At 45.2% G+C, this 8,298-nt stretch overlaps 1 long non-coding RNA gene across 1 annotated transcript; it reads right to left on the reverse strand.

Moving 5' to 3' along the window:
* Positions 1-547: 547 nt before the first annotated feature.
* Positions 548-7,512, reverse strand: LOC122480108. The gene is made up of 2 exons (XR_006296513.1): positions 6,818-7,512; positions 548-648 (listed from the first exon to the last, which is right to left on the reverse strand). It is a non-coding gene; the product is annotated as an uncharacterized LOC122480108 (long non-coding RNA).
* Between the last annotated feature and the right edge of the window lie 786 nt (positions 7,513-8,298).

The raw sequence follows: 8,298 nt of genomic DNA on the forward strand, positions 1-8,298 counted from the left end.
CCTTATTTTGCTCCAATCTCACGGCATTCTCACGGAGCAGACGTAAGTATCTGCATGTTATATATGAAGAAACTAAAGCCCAAGCTAAGGTCTAGACCAAGGTCACACATTTAGAAGTATAGAGTCATTATTTGAACTTAGGCCTGTCTGACCCCTAAACCCATATTTTGTCTACTACACCACAGAGGCCTTTGCTTGATTGTCACTTCTCAATGAGGCCTTCCCTGAGTACCCCAAGTAAACATGCAGTGCCTTGTCCCTGGCACTCTCTAGGCCCTGCCCCTATTTTATTTCTCTTCTCAGCCCTTAAAAGCATCTGACCTGGGGTGCCTGGGTGGCTCAGTCGGTTGAGCGTCTGACTCTTGATTTCGGCTCATGTCATGATCTCATGGTTTGTAACATGGAGCCCCGTGTGGGGCTCTGTGCTGATGGCATGGAGCCTGCTTGGGATTTTCCCTCTCCCTCTCTCTCTCTGCCCTTCCCCACTCTCTCCATCTTTAAAAAAAGGCAAAAAAAAAAAAAAAAAAAAACCAACCCAAAAAACATCTGACTTACTATATCTTCAGTTGTTTATTTGTTTTAGTCCGTGCTCTTCCCCTGAAAACTAGGCTTGGCGAAAGCCAAGATTTTTACCCATATCCATAGTGCCTAGAACAAACAGTATCTGAATTAATGAATATTCAGTGTATAAGTGAATGTTGAAAAGCCTCTTGCCTGACTTTCTGTTGGAAAGCTAGCATCGAAATGCATACTGCTTTTGATAAAAAGCAACCCGATGATCCTTTAGAGAACCTAAGGGTTCTAGACTCTGATGGAGTAAAAGGGAGAGTAAACGGACAGCGGGACTGCCGTTTGGAAGGAAGGGGAGCGGGAGATGGCATTCAAGGTGGCAAGGGGGGTGAGATGTAGATGTGAGGTGCTAGCTCACAAGTTAATCCGAGTGCACACAGGGATCTGTGAATAAGAAAATAAAACAGGTAACTAGAGATGCTGACACAGACAGTGGTGCTCAGTCTCCAGGAAGAATCAACAAAGCTGTTCCACAGCATCATCTGGCATGGATCGTGGGTGTGCTTGTTGCCAATAACTTTTTCTTCATTTAGGAAGATAAAAAAGGTGGGGGTGGGGGTGGGGGGTGGATAAGACTTCCCTGTAGGACAGATAGCGACTGTACCAGAGAAAAGATATACAAAGTCACTTGAAAACAGAGGTTCTTTAGCATGCCCAGACTGATAACTTGAGACAAATTTTTGGACTCAGTGGGGATAACATGAGATTATGTAAAACCCTGAGTACAAGGCCTAGAACATGGGGGCCATGTGATGTTCACTATTAAGCTGATATCCTTTTCTGAAAATCTGATAAATGTAACGAACTCTCTCTCCAGAAAAATGCACATTTGACCATACACTCAAAATTTTGCATGCAATTTCACTGGGGATAGGAGCCTTCCAGAGCCTTCCAGAGGCTTCCAGGTCTACTGAACAAGGGGTTATGAACAAGTGCCTTAATGAGACAGAAGGGCTCTGGGGTCAACAAGATTTGGCTGTAACTCGCTAGAATAGAATCATACGCCTAAAGAAACAATGTGCTAATTGGAACAGGGGTTAATCAACCTTAGGAGCACAGAAGGCAAATATAGGCTGTCCCCATTCAAGCACTGCTAAGGGAGGGATTCCCCTGGCCCAAGAACCCATTTGTCCGTCGCTGGTAGCAATGGTTCAGCCCTATTTCTGAGGTGTGTGTAGTAAGCCTTAGCTTGATATCTTTAACATTTGAATCATGTCACCTAACTCCCCTGGCTCTGCCGGTGGAGGGTCTACAGGCAGCAAAAGCCCTGGCCAAATGACAGGGAGTCTGGTCCCGTCCGCTCACACTTTTCATTGTAAGTAGTGAACTAGCATTCTGGGTTTATAGAACAGTCTGTGAGTATGGCTAACCCCTCCTCCTCTGCGGACATGCAGATAGGTCTTCTACGTCCTGGGACTGAGAGTTCGTATCTTTGACCAAGTTTTCAAATTTGGTAATTTCTCTCATAGGAATCTACCCACAGGAAATAATTAGAAGTTGAGATGTATATATGCACACAAAGAAGATGTCCACTACAGTGGATTCCTAAAAGCTTCTTCTTTTCTTTTTTCTTTTCTTCTCTTTTTTCTTTACTTTTCTTAAAGTAATCTCTACATCCAGCATGGGGTTTGAACTTACAACCCCGAGATCCAGAGTCACACGCTCTACTGATTGAGCCAGCCGGGCGCCCCTAAAACCTTTTCTCTTGAATTAATTTTTAGATTAGCAGGTAGTTATAAGAAATAACATTGAGAGAGTCTCTATTCCCTTTACCTAGTTTTCCCCAACGGTAACTGTCTCCGTCTGTTCAGGCCGCTATAACAAAAACACCATAGATGGGGTCATTTAAAAAACATTTATTCCTCCCAATTCTAAGGCTGGGAAGTCCAAGCTGAAGGCGCCGGCAGGTTACAGGTGTGGTGGGGGGCCTTTCCCTGGTTCAGAGGTGGTTGCCTTGACGCTGTATCCTGGACATGGCAGAGACATGGCAGAACGGGTGAAGGAACTCTGGTATCTCTCTCTAACCCCATTCACAAGGGCTCCACCCTCCTGATCTAATCACCTTACAAAGGCCCCACCTTCTAACACCATCACACTGGAGATTAAGTTTCAGTATACGAATTTTGAGGGGACACGTTCGATCTATGGCAATAAAAAAGCTCATATAGGGGCGCCTGGGTGGCACAGTCGGTTAAGCGTCCGACTTCAGCCAGGTCACGATCTCGCGGTCAGTGAGTTCGAGCCCCGCGTCGGGCTCTGGGCTGATGGCTCAGAGCCTGGAGCCTGTTTCCGATTCTGTGTTTCCCTCTCTCTCTGCCCCTCCCCCGTTCATGCTCTGTCTCTCTCTGTCCCAAAAATAAATAAACGTTGAAAAAAAAAAAAACTCATATAATCATGGGTCAAGATGCTGGCATTCATGCAATCCTCACCTTATTCAGATTTCACTATTTTACATGCACTCATTTGGGTGTGTGTATTTCGTTCTATGTAACTTTATCACATGTAGATTGTGGAGCCACTCCCATAGCCAAGACAAAACAGTTCTGTCACAAGGAATAATGTTAATTTTTACAGTAACAAAAAGTAAAAGTAAGTTCAGCACCCAACATCAGGAGACCGCTCACATAACCTGTGGTATAGTCATAGGATAAAATATTATTCAGTCATTTAAAATGGTGAATACAAGGGGTACTTGGGTGGCTCAGTTAGTTAAGCATCTGATTCTTTTTTTCTTTTTTTAATGTTTACTTTTAAGAGAGAGAGAGAGAGAGAGAGCGGGGTAGGGGCAGAAAGAGAGGGAGACACAGCATAGGAAGCAGGGTCCAGGCTCTGAGCTGTCAGCAACAGAACCCAATGCGGGCTCGAACCCACAGACTGTGAGGTCATGACCTGCGCTGAAGTCTGACACCCAACCGACTGAGCTATCCGGGAGCCCCAAGCATCTGATTCTTGATCTCAGGGTTGTGAGCTCAAGCCATGGGTTAGGCTCAAAATAAATAAATAAATAAAATGGTGAATATGTAAGTATTATAAAACGTTTACAAAGAGTTTTTCATATGGGAAAATGCTTATGAGATACAGAGTTGTACATATGATATATATATTTAAAAATTTTTTTTGTTTATTTATTAATTTTTTTTTGAGAGAGTGAGACAGAGCGTGAGTGGGGGAGGGGCAGAGAGAGAGGCAGACACAAAATCTGAAACAGGCTTCAAGCTCCAAGCTGTCAGCACAGAGCCCAACATGGGGTTCGAACCCATGAGCCATGAGATCATGACCTGAGCAGAAGTTGGACGCGCAACTGACTGGGCCACCCAGGCACCCCTGATATGTATACTTTAAGGAATATGCTAGAAATTTCTAAATATTGTTTACCTTTACACGGTAGTATAGGTTGTACTCTTCTTCTGTTTTACTTTTCTGTATTTGTCAAAAATTTCTACAATAAGCATCCACTATGGACTGAATGTTTGTGTCCCCCTACAATTCATATGTTGAAGCCCTAACTTGGAATGGCATGGTATTGAGAAGTGGTGCCTCTGGGAGGTAATTAGGTTTAGATGGGGTCCTGAGTGTGAGGCCCTCATGATGGGATTAGTGGCTCTAGGAAGAGAAGACAGAGAGAGAGACGGCTCCCTTTCTGTCATGTGAGGACACAGGGAGAAGGCAGATGTCTGCAGGCCAGGAAGAGGGCCCTCACCAGGAACCAAATCAGCTGGCACCTTCATTTTGGACTTCCGAACCTCTGGCACTGTGAGAAGTCAATGTGTCTTGTTTAAGCCCCCCAGTGTATGGTATTTTGTTATGGCAGCCCAAACTAAGACAGCATCTCTTACTTAAAGAATGGGGGTGCTGGGGTATGTGTGTAGGAAAATACAAGAGGGTGAAAAAGGAAGAGAAACTAAATTAAAACCAAAAATTTCAATTCAAGGTTGAGACCCTACTGCGAGGAGGGACTGCTCTCTGGGGAGGCAGGGGCTCTATCCAGGGCTCCAAGGGCCCCAGGGGCCGTGGCCTATGGCTTTCCCAGGCACTGGCAGCAGTATAGAGGAGGTCTACAGGCCTTGTAGCTCCCGAGTTTTGAACAGGGTGCAACAAGGAGATGAAGGCATCCTCTGGGTCAGCCTTATTTATGGGAGGCAAGGAGGCTGGAGAGACAGAGGACCAGGGGCAGAGGGCGGGAGCAGCCCGCTAGCTCACTCTTGCCTGTTCCACACTCGCCTTCCTGATCTGAACCCAGGAGGAAGAGGGAGGGGGTGCGGGGAGCCAAACATAGGATGGGTGGAACATTTGCTCAGGCAGTAACCCACAGGACAAATGAGGGCAGAGCTTGGGGCTGGAATCTGCCCTGCTGAGGTCTGGCCCCTCTCTGCAAGGAGACTGTACACTATCTGATAAGAGTATTGGCCTGGGAATCAGCTATCTGAGTCTCATTCTAACCGGGCCTCAAAGCAGGGCAGCCTGGCAAAGCCACTTTGATATGAGGGACATTTTGAAATGATAGAACAGTCGAAATAAAAATTATCGTTAAAAATTACCAAGTAGGGCACTTGTGATGGGCACTGGGTATCGTATGTAAGTGATGAATCACCAAACTCTAGTTGTGAAACTAATATTACTCTGTATGTTAACTAACTGGGATTTAAATAAAAACTTGAAACAAACAGGGGCACCTCGGTGGCTCAGTCAGTTAAGGGTCCGACACTTGATTTCAGCTCAGGTCATGATCTCACGGTTGGTGAGATTGAAGAGAACTGTGCTGATAGCTCGGAGCCTGCTTGGGATTCTATCTTGCCTTCTCTCTCTGCCCCTCCCTTGCTCATGCTTTCTCTCTTTCTCAAAATAAATAAATAAACTTAAGGAAAAAAGCTTGAAACAAATAAAAATTACCAAGTAGCTTGTGAAAGGCATATATCCAATCCTTACTTTCTCTCACACCCTCACCTACCCCTGACTCTCATGCCCCCCCGACCTTGACTCCATTCCTGATTTCTACCATGTCTCTGACCCCCTCTCCACTGCAGTGAGAGCTGGCATTAAGTGGGGTGCAGAGTGGAAGGGAGGATGTCTGCTTTGCATGTACCACTCGATAGTAAGAAAAAAAAAAATGAAAGGGGCTCCTGGGTGGCTCAGTCGGTTGAGCAATTGACTTTTGGTTTCGGTTCAGGTCATGATCTCACGGTTCATGGGTTTGAGCCCCATGTCAGGTTCCATGCTAACAGCATGGAGCCTGCTTGGGATTCCCTGTCTCCCTCTCTCTCTGCTCGCCCCCCCCCCCAAACGTAAATAAATAAACATTTTTCAAAAATTATAAATTTAATGATGTGGTTTTTAGGGTAGATGTCCTCATATGATAGTGCTGTGCCAATGCCCTCCAGGGATGAATGGCTGCTTTCAAATCTGCTAAAGGTACTGGAAGTGCTTTCCCAACAAAACGAGAGATCTCAGGGAGGGTGCTTAAGTGAAAAAGCCAGAGGTCCCAGAAGGGAAAAGAAGAGGCAACTCCATCTGGCAACGAAATGCCCTAGAATCCTTATGAGAATATGGGTGGCCTACCTGCCAGGAATTGTGCCCTTTGCGGGGCTGCCTGCCTTTCTGCCATCCCACGTGATTCTGGAAAACAGTCACAATGTCAGGCCTGCACTAGGCATAAGAAGTGGGCCATGGGTCAGTCCTGGCCAATTTTGGTACCTATCTCCTGTCCACAGTGACTGGTTTAAGATCTGTCTAAGATACAGAATCCAAGCAGAGTCAATCCCTTCCTTGGAGTCTAATAATAATACGGTCCCTGGGAGAGAACACTCCAGGATCTTCCTCTGGGACTGTGGACAAACATGGATTAAGATTGTAGATCAAGATGATGGGAGTCAGGGGGCTGTCGGCAGCCATCTTGACACCATGCAGATAGCCAGCAACCCCACTTCGAACTCTGTAAGCCAGTAAATTGTTTTTGCTTAAGCTGGATCATGCCTGTTTTCTGGCCGTTGCAACTAACAGACCAGTTAACACATGGTTCCACTCCTTATTTTAGAACGCCGGGGATTCCAAGATTGCCTAAAGGGAGGCTTGCTTCTGATAGGCCCCGCCCACTTATCAGAGCCCACAGTCAGACCTCCCACACAGGAAAGAGATCCTCTGTGAAAAAAAACCTCCCATGCTTCAGAGGAACCTACACCATCCATCCATCTGTACTAATCAACCAAGTCCTTTATTCATAATTGTCTTTCAGTCAAAAAGAGATACACACCCAGGCACACATAGTGGTGAAGCATCTGACCTCCGAGGATAAAAGTTGGCCTCCAGAGTTCCCAGAGATAAGGGATCAAGATGTAGATTGGCATCAGATCTCTTACCAACAGTACTGCATCCTGGAAGACAAAAGAGTGGGGTCTTCAAAGTTCTAAGGGAAAAAGTGAATTTGTATGTAGAATTGTCTCCCCAGCCAAATTAACATACGTCTGAGGTCCCCCAAGGACCCCAAGTTTCCCTTTCAAAGAACTTTCAAAGAAGCATGCATACTCACACAAAACGAAAAAGGAATCCCAGAAAGGAATGGCCCTGAATGGGATACAGGAAACCGAGGAATGAACCCAAAAGACCTCTGAAGGCAGTATTTTATAAACTGCATGAACAAGAGTCTCAAAATTAGGGAACCCGGGTGGTGGACCTACAGGTGTTTTTCTGTACTATGATTTCAGCTTTTCCCTCTATTTGAAATTTTTCATAATAAAAAGTTGGGGTAGAAATAGGACAAGGATCAGGAAGAAAAAAAAAATAACAGCACATGTCTTTTATGTCAACAAGAAAAAAAAGGGCAGTTTAATGCCAGGATAAATTAAAACAGGTTATTCAATGTTTTGTTAACCACATAGATGTTTCCTGATTTACTAGGTTCTACCTTCTAGGTATTTAAACCCATGCTCATTAATAAACACGGGGTTTTTAACACTTTTCTTTAATGTTTATTATTATTATTATTATTATTGAGAGCGAGAGAGACAGAGCATGAGTGGGGGAAGGGCAGGGAAAGAGGAAGACACAGAATCCCAAGCAGGCTCCAGGCTCTGAGATGTCAGCACAGAGTCCGACAGAGGGTCGAACCTACGAACCATGAGATCATGACCTGAGCCAAAGTCGGACACTTAACATACTGAGCCAGCCAGGCGCTGCAAGAAACACAGGATTTTTAGGTTGCACGGTGTGAGAGCACTTAATACCACAGAATTGTACACTTAAGAGTGATTAAAAGAGTAAATTTCATGCTATGTATATGTTACCACAATAAATTTTTTTTAATGAAATGTGATTTCAAAAACTTCAGTACTTTCATTATTTTTTAAAACTCTAGTTGGAGCTCAGGGTACCTGGGTGGCTCAGTCAGTTAAGCATCTGACTCTTTTTTTTTAAATTTTTTTTAACATTTATTTATTTTTGAGAGACAGAGAGAGGCAGAGCATGAGCAGGGGAGGGAGGGAGAGAGAGAGAGACAGACAGACAGACAGAATCCAAAGCAGGCTCCAGGCTCTGAGCTGTTTGTTAGTCCAGAGCCCGACGCGGGGCTCGAACCCACGAACTGCGAGACCATGACCTGAGCTGAAGTCGGACGCTCAACCCACTGAGCCACCCAGGCACTCCAAGCATCTGACTCTTGATCTCGGCTCAGGTCACGATCTCACGGTTGTGAGATTGAGCCCTGAGACGGGCTCTGTGCTGATAGTCTGGGGCCTT

Source organism: Prionailurus bengalensis, chromosome C1 (assembly GCF_016509475.1).
Source record: "Prionailurus bengalensis isolate Pbe53 chromosome C1, Fcat_Pben_1.1_paternal_pri, whole genome shotgun sequence".
In the NCBI taxonomy this organism is placed as follows: Eukaryota; Metazoa; Chordata; class Mammalia; order Carnivora; family Felidae; genus Prionailurus; species Prionailurus bengalensis.